We start from the raw sequence: 15,362 nt of genomic DNA, 5'->3' as shown, positions 1-15,362 counted from the left end.
GAATATCTTACAGCGCTCACACTTCCAGTCTCCCTTTCATATGCAACCAGGGCAGAGCCTGCTTAGCTTAAGGGGACAAGTCATGCTTGCTACCACAAGACCAGCTCTCTTCCTTTACCTCTTGTCTTTACCTGCACTCCACTGCCCCACGCAGCTTCCTGCTGGGGCAGTGCACATCCCAAGAGCCCCATGTGGCATCAGCATGCACATGGCATCTGCGCAGGAGCCATTTGCGTGGTCAGAAACAGCACACAACTCTTCGGACGCATGCTGCCTCAGCAGGAAGCTGCATGGGATGGTGGAGAGCAGGTAGGACCGCTGCTTTCTTAAAGCTCCCGGACCCCGCTCCTGAAATGTGCTTGAACCACAGTTCGTGCAGATCCCTAGCACTTGATTTATCATTCCAAGTGTGCCCATACAACACAATAAGCATGCAAAATGCAAAAGATGTGCCCTTACATTTACCAAAATGTAAAAGGGGGGGGCATGCTTTTATTTTCCTCTGAGGTAGATACTAAAGATTAATTAATTTAGTACTTTAAACATGTTCTGACACTTTCAACTAAAAAGGGCTGTGAACAAGGAAGCAGTAATTAAGGACAGGAGAATCTCCTCTCCCTCCCATTTTTGCATCCTATTTGGTTTCAAACTCCCGCAGCTATTAATGTATACAAGGGGTTGCAGCTAGAGAGATAAATGTGTCTCCTCTCCTCTGAGCACATGCGGAAGTGCCTCAGCTGTTCACAAGGGCTCTTTTTCTCTCAGCTAGTTACATGTGACTAGGATTGCCACATTCCTGCACACAACCATCAGGGTGGGTGAGGGTGCAATTAAAAAAACAAAACAAAAGCACCCGACTTTTAAAACCGGGATTGGAAAGTGTGCTCAACAGTAGAGCTTGTTTTAACACATTTCCCCCATAGCTTTCTTTTCAGAGGAGGAATTTAGGGCCTCCTATAGTTTTGGGAACAGTAGCTGAGGATGAAGCTTCTGCAAAGCTCCCTTTTTTATGTTGTAACAATAAAGGACAGCTCTGTTTTAAGTCCTGTTGCTTCTTGCATTTCTTCTTGCTTCTTCACACTGTAGGCTAAGAGAGGCCCTGGCAAGACTGAAGGTGCTGCATCATGCAAAGTGGGTTCTAGAGAGAAGTGGAAACCCAACAATACCACTAGGAAAAAGGGGGCTCGATATGTACATATACTTCACAGCTAAACCCAGATGCCCACTACCACTCTCGCTAACTTTAGAGATGAACGAGAAAGGAGGGGAAGGGGTTTACGGAGCAAAATATAGAGAGCCAAATTGGTGATGAGAAAGTATAAGAGTATGGGGTTTTAAAACATTGATACCACGTAATGCCTGGAGAGAAGCACTAGAAAAATGGGTAAAATTCATTAGAGTGATCTTCCTGCTCAACTTCCTGGACACTTACATCCTGTACATGTGTTCGTTTTAAAAGTGAACCTGGTTACAGGTCCTTCAAATGCATGGTACAGATAGGAAGTGTACTTCTGTAGCTGCGGTCAACAAAGCATGTGGATGACTGAACCTGTGTACAGATCTGTACCTGTGTGCACTGTATACTTGTTGTACGAATGCTGAACATAACATGTGAATGGGTCTTTTGTGTCCAGGACAGGACACTTTTCCTACATCCTGGACAGGATGTCTGATTCTTGTAGCACCCTATTTCCTGTTTCCTTCAACCAATAACAGCACTGGCAGTTGTTGCAAAGAAGCTGTATGCACTAGGGATGTGCCCGAAGACTCTTCAGCACCGGCGGGGGTAGCACTTTAAAGGCGGGGGAGAGTGTACTCACCCCCCCCGCCGTGTTTCCCCCACTGGCAGTCTTCAAATTCCAAGCCCCTTGGGGTGGCAGCGTTCCTCCCTGCCGCCCCGTTCCTCCCGTCGGCCGGAAGTGGCCAAAAGTTGCGAGCACGCATGCGCCCGTCATGCGTGCGCACACGGCAGACGGGCACGCGCATGACGGGCACACGCGCGCTCGTAACTTTCGGCCACTTCCGGCCAACGGGAGGAACGGGGCAGCAGGGAGGAACGCTGCCGCCCCGAGGGGCTTGGAATTTGAAGAGCGCCGGCGGGGGGAACGCGGCGGGGGGGGGTGAGTACACTCTCCCCCGCCTTTAAAGTGCTACCCCCGCCGTGCCGAAAAACCGAATCCCGCCCCAGCGCCGAAACATTTCGGAGGCCTTTACAATGGCCTCCGAAACGTTTCAGGCACATGCCTAGTATGCACTCCTCCTTCAATCTCAGTATGTATGTATGTATGTATGTATGTAATCTCAGTAATATGTAAAATAAATAATAAATAAATGTCTAGGATTTGCTGAGGCTTGGTTACCTGCATTGCTACTACTAAGCCAAAATGTGAGCATAGTATACCCAGCTGATTGAGGGTCATGTTGGGTACTGTCCCTTGAAGAAACAGACCAGAAGTCCTCAGGATGACACAGGCCATGTGAATGAGCTAGAGGATATAGTTTCACGTTTGTAGCAGAAGTCTGTGTGCTTCTTCAGGGGTCTCAACACAGCCCTAACCCCAGATAGACCACTAATCAGAAAGAATTCTCAGTAAGTTGTACTTTTTGCTTCTCTAATCTTTTTTTTCCTGCGCTGAGATTTTCTCATTGGGTTGTAAGCAGTTACATAGTTGAGTTGAAAGAAGAAAGTTGTTGTGTGCTGCTGTTCTCACATTTCCAATAGGGCATGCCTCAAACTGGCCATAGAACTCAAGCTGTAGGTTCAATAGGGCTCTGTATAAGATTCCAATTTCATCTCTGTTGTTTTCCAATTGGTTCCCTGATCCTTCTTAGCATTTTCTCTACTTTTTTCTTTATTGCTGTGTCCATGTTCTGAAAGTCCTCTTCTTGGCTTAAAACTTCATTCTGTTGCTGTCGCTTTTCTTATAGCTGAGACCTAATCAATAATCTAAAGTTCCTTCTCGATGAGGAAGGAGGTGGGAGTGGAGTGGAGGAAGCACACAAATGCTTGTTGTAAATATATTTGCTTTGAACTTTTGTCTTTTCATTTCACAGTGGTTTAAAAATAACTGGGTCCAAACATAATATACACTATATTCTGACAGGACAAAAATCTGATTTCTGATATCGGCAGTAATAGGATGTAGCTTTGCAGTGCCTTTCACCCAAGGACTTCAAAGGATTTTGCTGATATTGTCATATTTGTTGATACATGTTTATACTACTCCCAACTGGGTGAGTGAAAAAGAGTCCATGGAACTGTATTTGGTTTGGATATGTAGAGGGGGAACCTTGCAAAAGCTGGTGAGATTTCTGCCTCTTTATTTCATATAATGTGTTTGGCTCACTGGATGGTACAAACAAAGCACTCTCTTCCTGCAATAAAGCCAAAGTCCTCCATCCACATACTCTGGAGCAAACCCAGTGATTTCAACAGGGCAATGTAATTGGTTTTAAAAGTCTCGTGAGAATTTGAGCAGAGTTACTAGAAAAATCGAATGTCCCTGCTCAAATCAGGTTGGATCAAGACAAGCACAGGCCTGCTTGCAGCCTGCTTCCATTAGGCAAGCAGACCTATGTTTGCCTCTGTTGACTGAGCCCCCACTGCTTCCTTCCCCAAAGTCCTTCCCATTGGGACTGGGGAAAGGAAATGCTTCCAGGGCCCTGACAGAACATCCTTTCCTGCTGGGACTACTGGAATCCCTAGAGAGAAACTGATGCTATTCATGCCATTTCATCGGGGGATTCTGGAAGCATCCACTGCTGCCTCCTGCATCTCAGGGAATGAGGGAGACATTGGTGGTGTCAGTGGCAGCACTGCTTGCTTTGCTCTGCAAGCCTTTTGTGAGCAACCAAACCACCTGTCTTGCAAAAGCTTTTGCAGCATTTGCTTGGAACATGCACAAAAGATCAGGTCAAACACTGGGACACATTGACTTGTGCATTTGCGTTTGAGAGCTGGTGCCTTCAGCCCATTTCAGCCGTATACTTGGGCTGTGATGCCGCTCGCAGGATGAAGGAGTCAATGTGTGCTCTTCCCCTTTCTCATGCCCTTCAAGGAAAATGTGAGCTTGCAACTCCAGGGGTAGGCCAGAATGCATGATAGCCTGAGTCATCCAATTCATCCCCCCCCCCCGGGGTGAAAGGGGAAATAACAAGCAAACTAGGCCATTGCCTATAGAAGCATCTCTGTGGAATGCCCACTCACTTTTGCTTCAGGACTGCGGAGGGCTCTGCTCCTCCATCACTCAGATTGCTTGGTAACTATTTGGATGGGCCTCTTCTATATGAGCCATAATCAGAATACATCATAGTGTATTGGCTAACATTTGGAACTACTGTTGGATTCAGGCTGAATAGCAAGCAGTGCAAAGAACAAGGAGCCAGATATAAATCCTGCCCTTCTGCACTATAGTTGTGAATCATTCACCAAGAGTGTGCCAGCTGTCGGAATTTGACACACGGACTGCAAGCTCAAGGAGGAACTCTCAGCTGATGTTAGAGTCTGTGGTGGAATGCACGGAAGGGGGCAGCTGTATTTATTTATACATATGTATAAATAAAGTATTTGTGTATAGGTTGTATGCCCTGCCTTTTGACCTTCATGCCTTCAAGGTTGCTTTCAATCAATGAAAACACAATAAACTGAAAACAACCCAAACCAACAATAAAACCACAGGGAGAAAAACATCAGAGCCAGCAGATGATAATTAAGGCTGAAAGTATCCCTAAAAGCTCAAGCAAACAGTGGGGTTTGCCGAATACCAGGGAGACACATTGGGTGTCACCATCAAGATGACCTTCTCTGCAGTAGCCATATGACTGACCCCACAAGGGGGGGGTACAGAGTAAAGGACCTCAGATAGAGATCTCCATTGGAGAGCAGTTTCATGAAGTTGCTGTATATGACTGAAGAAGTTAAGGAGTGGGCATCAAAACCAGTACCTTGCAATTACCAGGAATGCTACAAGGTTCTGTACCAGTTCAAGTTCCAAAATATACTTAAGGACATTTCCTATTATGGTTTTCATGGCTACCTTTGGTCATAGCAACAAACAATTGAATTAACTGTTATGGTGCTCTAAGGCCAGAGAATGTGGGTGGCCAATTTTACTTGCAACATTTGTCAGCCACTATGGTGTCAGTCTCCAGTCAATAATTCAATCTCTTCCCTTGAACAGATAATAGGTAATCATCAAAGCTACACAACTTGGATCGTATGTCAGTACCGCACACATGATTCCATGGAAGCATTTCATGTGACAGGCATAAGCTAAAACCCTGCATCACTCTGAGGAGTGATCCCAAGAGGATAATGAGCAATCACTCATCATCACATTTTGGGATTTGTGAAGAAAGGACAGGCTTCCTAGAGAACACGACTGCCAGTGTCGGCTAGTTTCTGCAGTCACAGTGTCAACACCTCATAATCAATAGTATCACAGGCAGCTGAAAGATTCAATTCAATCAGTTGGGTACAATTCCCCTGTAGATTCCCAGGTGAAGATAATCAGCTAAGACTGTAAGCACAGTTTTAAGGCCATGCCCACAATGAAAGCCAGTCTGGCAAGAGCTCAGGAAACAAATAGTTTCCAGGTGGATGTGAGGCTGTAGTGCAACACCTGTTTCCCAGCCTACTCCCCAAAGGAAAGGTTGGAAATGAGGCTAGCTAGCTATCAGCACTGACATTTTGCTTCTAGTACAGATTCACGGAAATTTAGCAGTATTTGCATTCACGTCCACTTGAGAGTGAATTCCCAAAGGAAATGCCGTTTGATAGCTATCTCTTATTAGTGTTTTGTCTGCAGGTGGCAGCCATTTAGCTAAGCACAATTAAAACAAAATTTTCAGAGGAGACGCATTGTGCCTTCTTGCTTTGATGGAAATGTATATGAGCATTTATGACTCACAGGCTTCTCACCAGGGGTGGGGGCAACATGGCAGCAACCCTATATACTGAATATCTGTATGAAATAATAATTCAAGCAAAATGAGATTATTTTAATCACCTAACATTTTAATTTGCTTGTTATAAGACTGGCTCTGAAATGCATACATAAGCTAATTTCAGGAGTAACCAGAAAGTAAATGCTTTGCAAAATAGCTGTGTATTGATCACCATTCAAATTAGCACATAAGATACGAACATGCCTCATATGGAACAACTCAACATACTGTTGTACAACAAGAACTGATCAATACTAAGTGTTAATCACAGACAAATTAGCTAAATGTATGTTTCAAGACCTGCTAAGAAGCTAATTTGGTTTTAAAGCCATACAATTGCAGATTTTTGGAGTATCTATTTGTGTTGGTTTTACAGCAAGGACATTTGCACATAAAGCCTACAAAAGTCAAATTACATAGTATATCCTTTAACATCAGCATCTGGCTTTGTTATGAAGTACCACCAACATTTATATAACTAGGAATTCAGTGTATTATAGTTACCTCATTTATTATAATCTGTTTCAGGCATGGTTTCCTAGAAAAGCAGCATGCAGATTTATAAGTAGATAAAATATTGTGAACTGTAGAATCTCAAAGTGGGGAAGGGGGAAGCTAGGACCTATGAGAATTCATAGGACTTGGAATTGATTAGGGATGCACAAACCTCTCAGCATGCAACTTGAATTGGGCTGAGTTTTTGTCCATATTCCATGCAAATGCCTGCAGAAACCTGTGCCTTTGTGAGCAGTGGCTTCAACTGCTCACAAAAATGCTCAAAGGAACATGCAAAACATCTCCTTCCACTCCCGCTACCTCCCTGTCTCATCCCCATCCCACAAACGAGTACTTACCTTTGGTGTTGAGAAAAGAAGCAGAGCAGGAGGTGCAGCAGGGCCACAGTGGAGCATCTTGTCCTGCTGGGCCCTGAGACTTTCAGTCCTGAAATACCAGATGGGGAATGGACACTAAATGCATCACTTCTGCTGAAGAGAAAGCCCTTTCCCACTGTGGGAACACCTGTCACTGCCACCTTTCTCTTCTCCAGCCCCCCAAGTAAGTACAGGCTTGCAGGATTGAGGCAAGCACAGATTTGCTTGTTTGCTTTAATCAGGCTATGAGCAGCCCTGTGCTTGACTGGATCCTGCTCACAAGCATTTAAACAGAGGCATTCAACAGGGCCTTTTGGGAGCACTCGCATGGAAGGCTTGTGGCACCTCCAGGACTGAGCTCCGAGAAAGTGGGTACTAGGGTAGGTATTGCTAGTTGTTCATCACTAAGAAAGCCTGTGTCAAGCTGATATATCCTTTTAAAGCCTTATTCATTCATCTCTACATTGTTTCTCATAGACTCCAAGCTGGCTTAATGTTCTCTACTTAAAGGCAAAGGCAGGATCTCTCTGTCATTTGTTTTATATAGCAAAGGTTCTCAAACTTGGGTCCCCAGATATACTAGGATTACAACTCCCATCATCCCCAGCCCCAATGGTCAAAGGTCACTGGGGCTAGGATGATGGGAGTAGTAGTTCAGCAACTTATGGAGATCTAAGTTTGAGAAGCATTGCTCTATAAAATGAAGGACAACCATGCGTTTATAGTAAAGAGGTCCATGCAGGAATACAACTGGGATAGGGATGTAGTTTAGCTTATTGGCCGAATAAATGTTTGGCATGCAGAAGGTCCCAGGTTCAGTTCCTTGCATCTCTGAGAACCCATGTCATATGCAAAGAACTGATTGTGCCACTGCATTAAAAGCCACAGGATATTGTCCATACTGTGCCCTGCCAGGCAGTCTCACCAAGGTCATTTGTCTTAATTTGATATCAATGTATCCTAAAGGTATTTATCAAGGGGTGAAGGTAACTTCTACTGTACTGTACTTCTGTTACTGAATATTGGACAAGAAAGTCAATTATAACCAAGAACAGCTACCTTTATATTATATGATAAAGGTAGCTGTTCTTGGTGCTGAAAGACAGCCCAACCAGTTGGCTAATTAAAATAGCAGCAGCAGCAGGGGCATAAGCTACAGTACACAAATATTACTGGGAAATGGCCCATGCATCTGTGGGAATTATAAATGTCTAACTGTCCCCATATTTTTAGAAAGCCATATCATGTCCTTGAACCATATGGGCAGCCCATTTGATTACTGGCCATGTTGATATGGCTCCCGGTGGTGATGAAGTGATGGTTATTGTGTTTGACTACTAAATACTTTTTTTAACAAAAGAAAAGGAAAGCTGTTTCAAAACACTGCTTACACAATGCAATTGCATCTCTTCCCCTCAGGCAGTAAGCGGCATGTGGGTCTCAAAGCCATTTCCCCCCTTCCCATTAAAATAGCCCATATTTGATTAAATTAAAAGGAAAGATGAGGGTAGATATGAAAATAGATCTGTTCCTACCAGAAGGTCATCCTCAGCTTTTGCCTATGCAAAAATGACATGCAGCCTGAAATCAGCGAGGTTGTGCTGCTTTGGAAATGGGATTCTTCTACATATGCTTGGGCTCACATTCACAAAACAGGTGTAATTCTCTCTATCTTCTCTAGAAGACGTTCCAGACCAGATTCAGTGTCCCATTTGTTAGACCTGTTTTGTCTTTCCAACACACCTTTCTCTACAGAATTCTGAGAAGGAAATTCCACATCCCCTCTGGTGATTCATCCTGTTGCCTGGATAGTTTTTTTAAAAAATCTCTCTAAATAATTATCCAGTGGATGTGGAGAAGGTATGCAGTGTTTGGAAAATTGAACTTTGGTGTTTTGTTTCAGTGATGGTTTCAGAAACCTCTGCTTAGATAGGGCAAGAGGTGATGGAGCTTGTAGAGCTCTTGTGTTTCTTCATTTCTTGTCTGGTTACAGAGAATACAAATATGCATTACCTTTCATTCCTGAGCCTGCTTCCTATGTTACAGCCTCCATACAGATATTACCAAAATCATTTCCACGTAGCCTGGTCAAAGGCTTACAATCTACATTTACAATTTACAGGATACAAAAGACCAACATTAACATAGCCAGAGTTGGAGCACAAAGTGGTGTGAATTAATATGAGACGTGCTTGTTATGATTAGAATTTCCTTTCAGCTGAAAGGCATTACAAGTCTTTATTGTAAAGATCCATTCCTAGAGGAATGGTTACTTTTCTTGGAGGATATTACTGTATTGACCTGGATCCAAGACTCTGGTTTTTCCCCAAGTTCTTTGATTTTAGAAATTAGGGGGGTTGTCTTAAATTCAGAGTGCTGTTCCATTTGGGTAAATACAGGTATAACCTCCAAATACAGGTATAACCTGTATTTAACCTCTGTTTTTAAGGGGATTGTCTTAAATTCAGGCCTTCTATTTGGGTAAATATGACACAATGCTATATATGCAATCAGATTTGGCTATGTGCTGACATCACTACAAGCAAACAAAGCCAATTCAGAGTTCCTGGTGGACACTTTCAAGCTCTTTCACTGCATTTAACAACAAAATTTGACAAAAGTGAGGCCCTTTTTGGATGCTGCAAAAAAGAGTCACAAAAGTATGCTTTCTTCCACGTAATGCCAGTCCCCACCACTGTGCCAGCACAATGAGGCGGGGGTGGGGTTGTGCCCCATCACATGAGGCAGGCGTGGGCTTCATCTTGCCTCCACCTCCATGTGACATCCATCGGGCTGACCAAGGCAGTCTCTCCACCCCATAGCTCACCCGAAAGCCAGTTTGAAATGGGTCTAGATAATCAGTTTCCTCCAAGACTGTCTGGAGCTGGGAGGCCACCACCTTCTCAATTACCTTGCTCAGCCATGGAAGGTTAGAGACAGGCCTGTAGTTACTCAGCTCTGAGGGATCCAAGGCAGGCTTCTTCAGAAGCGGTCTAATAATTGCCTCCTTAAGACTAGGAGGCATCCTACCTTCCCTCAGAGACACATTTATAATCTGTACCAGGGCTTCTACAACAACCGCCTTGCCAGATAATATAAACTATGTCATGCAAGGTTCAAGAGAACAGGTGGTAGGCCGCACCGTTCCAATCAGTTTGTCCATATCTTCAGGAGTCACAAACTGGAACTGATCCAACCTAACCACACAAGAGGAGTCGCTGGACACCTCCACATCAGACAAAGTAATTGTGGAGACGGACTCTAAGTCGGCTCAAATATGAGAGATTTTTCCCACAAAGAATTCATGAAACACATCACAGGTAACTGATGGTTCCAGATTCTGATTCAAGGGAGGAGGGGCACATACTAGCCCTCTCACAACCCTAAACAACTCCGCAGGATGTGGACTTGCGGATGCAATATGGGCAGAAAAGAATAGCTTCTTTGCCGCACATATCGCCTGAGCACAGATCTTCAAATGCGCTCTATGTTGTAATATGTCAAATTTGAGTTTAATCTTTCTCCACTTGCCCTCCAGTCATCTACCTCGCCACTTCAGCCCCCGTAGTTCTTCTGTATCCTAAGGGGCCAATTTTGAAGCAGGTCAAAGAGGACGCTTAGGAGTGAGCATGTCTACTGCCCCGGTGAGTTTGCTGTTCCAGTTCTCCACCAGGGCATCAACACGATTGCCGGCAGAGCCAACACTAAATCCTTCCAAGGCTTTTTGAAATCCTATTGGATCCAATAACCTTCTTGGGCAGACCATTCTAATAGGTCCCTCACCCCTGCGAAGGTGGGAAGTGATTGTGAGTCCAACCTTAACCAGATGGTAGTCCATCCATGACAATGGGGAAATCACAGGAGTCCCCACCCTCGGCACAACACCCTGATCAGAGTGAAAGACCAAATCAAGTATGTGACCAGCACTGTGCGTCGGTCCCGAGACCACTTGGGATAGGCCCATAGTTGCCATGGCCGCTAGGAACTCCTGAGCCGCCCCGGACAAATTGGTCCCAAAATGAACATTGAAGTCCCCCAGCACCACAAGCCTGGGGGACTACAACACCAAGCCCATCTGCTCAGTGAAACACCAAGTCCTTCAGCTCAGGGACTCTGCGGAGCAGCGGGGCAATCGGTACACCAATAGAAATCCTAGTCTAACCCTGGTCCCCAAACTTAAGTACACACATTCGATATGGTCCGACACTTCAACAGGGATCCTGGTAAGGGAGATATTATTCTTATAGATCACAGCCACTCCTCTTCCCCGCTGACGGTCCCTCATCTGCTCCTCAACAGAGTACCCTGGAGGGAGAAGCTGGGACCACACCAGGCCATCAGCCTCCCCCAACCAGGTCTCAATACATACCAGGTCAGTGCCTTCATCCAGAATCAGATCATGGATGGTTTCTGATTTGTTCTGGACTGACCTGGCATTACAAAGAAGCAAGGTGAGGTTCCAAGGGTGGTTGGCACTTCTCCCCAAGGTCAAAGAGCTGGCAGGACAGCCGGAAGGGGAAACAGCTATTAGATTTTCAATTCCCCTTCCCCTGTAATGGCCCATTGAGCTGCCCACATTACTTCTTCTGTTCCCCACCACCATCGGAATTGCCGCCCCACAGTCAGTGGACACGCCCCCCCCCCCCGTGTACATGTTTTGTGTTAATGACTTCATGCATTCATTTTGGGTACAGCCCCCCCCCCTTTGAAGGTAGGCTACAGATAGGAATGCAATGTGTGAATAACTTTATGTGCATTCACTACACCATATATCCTTAACATAAACATTCAAACTGTCTAAAGTGTGCGGGGTGGTGGCCACTTGGTATATTAGTTCTTTCAAGTTTGTTTCTGAATGTTTGTGGTGCACCTTAAAGGGGCAAGCAGTGCTGATTGTTCTGCAGGAGTCAGAGGAGTGGCTGATAAAAGCCTGGGCACAGCTTTCTTGTCGGTCAGTGTGGCTGGAGTCAGAGTGCAGGTCAGAGTAAGTAGAAGCTCATTTTTCCTGCTTTGGGGGATCAGGATGGTTTCCTAACAAATGGCCCTGAACAAGATAGACAAAAGTGTGTTACTGACCTCTATATATTATTAGCACACACTGGGATGATGTAAGCTTTTGCCGTTATCATATGATTTGAGTGGAACCCTGTATAAGGTTAGTTTCCTTGTGTAGAAGAGCTATTGTTCAATCACATGCTTGTCCTCTGCTCACAAGGCCAAGGTCTGCATTGTTCTTCTCTGGCTTTTGTAGAGGATCTCATTTACTGAACACTATCAATACAACAAGCAAGCTGAGATTTACGAGGAGTACATAATAGATGCAGCTTGTATCTTAGCCTACATGTCCTTTTTTTGTATATGCTAGCACTTTAAGGCCGAGTGACATGGAGTAATAAAATGATAAGACTTACAGGTTCAAAGTCAGACAAGACACCTTTGAAGTTTTTGTTTACCTTATTGTCAGCCAGGTTGTCAAGTGGCAAATAGATCAAAGCTGTTTCAGCCTAGACATTTGTGTGAATGTTTTCTTTTTAATTCTACCATAAAAGGGCAATATTACATTTTATCTGCTCTGAGGCAAGCCTGAGATGTGTTTTAAGAGCAAAACGTTATTATTTAAGTATTAGTTGTGGAACTAAATGAGACACAGCATAAGGCATTGTTAGGCCAAGTTCAGATGAAACACTTTTATCCCTTTTCCTTTCAAACACCTATGACGTGACAGGTTGTTCTGTTATCTTTTTGAAGACATCTTCTGATGTAAGTCACTTGTGGAGATACAAACTCACAAAAACACAGGGATGATCTTACCAAGCAGTGGCACAGCAAGAGCAGAGAGGGCCCATGTCCGGGTGGCCCCACAGGTGCCCCTCAGTGGCAGTGCAGCCCCTGTTCACCTGTGCCGGTGCTGTGCTATTGCTCAGAGATCCACAAATTTAGACTTAGCTCACCAGCCAGCCAGTATTTGTGGTCACCACCAGTGTTCCCTCTAAGGCAGGTGTTCTCAACCTTGGGTCCCCAGATGTTGCTGGACTTCAACTCCCATAATCCCCAACCAAAGACCACTGGGGCTGTGCGTCCACTCACACGTTTTTTAATGTCCGCTCAGTTAATTTTAGATCCCGCTCAGGTTGAATCAGGAAGGCCCCACTCTAAATGTCTGTGCGTGCACACTGCTGTGATCCTGCCACCCAGAACAAAACTCATTCTGCATGCAGATGAAAAAAATTAGAGAGGACACTGGTCACCACTAGTCCCCTCTCTTCCCTCAGATCCTTTTCTGGCACACAGGAAGAGGTCTTAGGAGAGAAGCGCATCTTCTGTCATCTGCACTGGGATAGGGAGATGCTGAGAAACAGTCAGAGCCCTCTTTGATCAGAAAGATTCCTGCTGTTTCTGATCATCTCAGAAATGGCCGTGGAAATGAGACCATGAGACCAGTGGAAATGAGGCTCTGGTCCGCTCTGCAATCTGCATTGCAAGGTGAACTCAATCAAAATGTGGCTGAAATTGCTCTAGTTGAGCTTATGGCTGTGCTTGCTGCTAAGGAGTCGTAATGTGAGAGAGCAACTTGTGCCAGTGATGTTACTGCAGTGCAGGCACTGTGCTTGACTGTGGATTCTGGGTCAATGATTCTTTTTTGGCCATTTTTGGACTGTGTTGTTGGAAGGGACAGATTCCCTTTTACTGTGTGCTTCTGCAGTGGTTTTTCAAGGCGGGGTTGCAAAATGCATTGCGAATTGCAATGGACAACTTGTGTTCAGTACATTCTGTGAGTGCAGTGTGTTCTGGCCATAGGGAATAATGGGGATAGCTCCTAGGGATTGCAAAGAGGTGTTTTGCTTAAATACCTGTTTTGCTTAAATATCCTACTGCAAGGTTGATCTCAGCTGTAATTGACCACTAAGCAATACATAATGCTTATCTGTATTCAGTTTTTCCAGAGGGTTTTTCTCCCTGAAAATGAAGCCATGGAAGTTGCAGTCTGCCTTTTTCTCTCCAGTAGGTTTTCCAGTAAAAGCCACTCACAGCTTCCTGCATGCCCCTAAAAGAGAGGAACAGGTTAAGAAGCCTCTAGCACTCTTAACCCACTGGTTAACCCACAGGAGAGGAACAGGTTAAGAAGCCCCTTCCACTGCCTTAATCTTTTACTTCAGATGGTATCCTTTGCAGCTACATTGTGGTAGGTGGCACCCAGAAAACCAAGAACAAAAAACAACCTCAGGCAAACGAATTCTGCAACACAGTGTCTCATGCAGTTTCACCCCAAGTTATATCACTTTGAGGTTGGTGCCCTCATTTTCTTACTTGTCAAAACTGCTTTCCCCTTTAATCAATTCCAGTTTTTGTTAGCATAGTTCAGTGAACTGATGGTGGGCTATGATGAGCTGTTTTGTTTGGTGGTTTGTGTGTCAGACACATGTGTTAATACAATAATAATTGTATTTGCCTCTGACAGGATTAGACACACATCTTGTTCATAGTATGGTAACTCTAGCAGTCTTCTTCCTTGTATGTTAATCAAGCAAAGAAATAGAACTATATTCCTCTCATATCATGCATTGTCTTCTCTCCTCCACCCCACCCCCACAAAACCCCTGCTAACTTGGCACAGAGGCAGCTTTTAACGTGATTCTCTTTATTTAGCAGGGGGAGAGTAACTGCCCCTCTCCACCCCCAGCACAGCATCCCTCCAGTGGCTGTTGCTGGGGTTCTTTTTTAGACTGTGAGCCCTTTGGGGACAGGGATCCATCTTATTTGTTATTTCTCTTTGTAAACCGCCCTGATCCATTTTTGGAAGGGCAGTATAGAAATCGAATAAATAATAATGTGAAGGAATACTTTGGTTACTTCCGTTGAGTCTCTGCTCTGTAAGTTGGTCACTTACTTTTCCGGAGATTTATTTTTTAAGCTGTTCAAATAAATGGAGGCCTCCATGTGGAACAGCTGAAATGAGGCCTTGTTTTGTTTTTCCCATGAGGAAAAAGAAGGATTGATTTCTCGCCAAACAAAACTGTTTTAAAGTGGAATTCAAGTTTGATCTTAAGGCAAGGATAAGGAAGGAGAATAGTTTAAGAAGCAGGGGCGTAACTACCATTAGGCAGGGGGAGGCAGTCGTCTCGGGGCCCCACTGCCTTGAGGGGCCCCCCAGAGACACCTCACATGACTCCCCATTGCCCCCTGCCCAGCCCCAAGACCCTTCAGCCACTTGCCCTGTTTGCCCTCTCTCCTGCTTGTCGTCCTGGTCGGCAATCAAAGCAGCAGGCAAGCTGCTTTTCTGCCCGCCTCTCAGCTGATCGGCGGGTGGGCGGGGCTCCCAGGGAGGCCTCCATGTAGGCCTCAGTGAAGCCTGAACTCGAGTAGGCCGGCAAGCCCCAGGAAGGAGGCTGGCAGTCAGAGTGGCCACTACAGCTCTCTGCAGCAGACCCTCTGCCCAGGCCAGACAGCTCAGCCTTTGCCAGGTAGAATGTGAATTCCTTTATGTGGTTACACCCCCCACCCCCACCCCTGTATAGGGATCTGCTTGCCATAGGGCTTTGATGG

The 15,362-nt window shown here is 45.1% G+C and overlaps 1 protein-coding gene and 1 long non-coding RNA gene across 19 annotated transcripts in view; one reads left to right on the top strand and one right to left on the bottom strand.

Moving 5' to 3' along the window:
* Nucleotides 1-13,858, bottom strand: part of LOC128329883 (uncharacterized) — a 51,796-nt gene extending 37,938 nt beyond the window's left edge. For 2 of the 3 annotated variants that reach the window (XR_008309837.1, XR_008309836.1), the window contains exons 1-4: nucleotides 13,670-13,858; nucleotides 11,895-12,089; nucleotides 8,354-8,801; nucleotides 6,801-6,888 (exon numbers count right to left, since the gene is read on the bottom strand). This is a non-coding gene — a long non-coding RNA (uncharacterized LOC128329883). The remainder of the gene's footprint in view (nucleotides 1-6,800; nucleotides 6,889-8,353; nucleotides 8,802-11,894; nucleotides 12,090-13,669) is intronic. The other variant, XR_008309838.1, reaches the window with a different exon arrangement.
* KCNH7 (potassium voltage-gated channel subfamily H member 7) overlaps nucleotides 1-15,362 on the top strand; it is a 440,460-nt gene that overhangs the window by 177,365 nt on the left and 247,733 nt on the right. The window contains exon 1 of one of the 16 annotated variants that reach the window (XM_053261692.1): nucleotides 15,191-15,280. The exons of the other annotated variants lie outside the window; for them this stretch is intronic. The gene's annotated coding sequence lies outside the window, so the exon portion shown is untranslated. Of the gene's footprint in view, nucleotides 1-15,190; nucleotides 15,281-15,362 lie in introns of those variants that run through there. 16 annotated transcript variants of the gene reach the window in all.

This window comes from Hemicordylus capensis, chromosome 1, assembly GCF_027244095.1.
Source record: "Hemicordylus capensis ecotype Gifberg chromosome 1, rHemCap1.1.pri, whole genome shotgun sequence".
NCBI lineage: Eukaryota > Metazoa > Chordata > Lepidosauria > Squamata > Cordylidae > Hemicordylus > Hemicordylus capensis.
The sequence above is the reverse complement of the archived record's forward strand: the minus strand, read 5'-3'. Positions and strand labels throughout refer to the sequence as shown.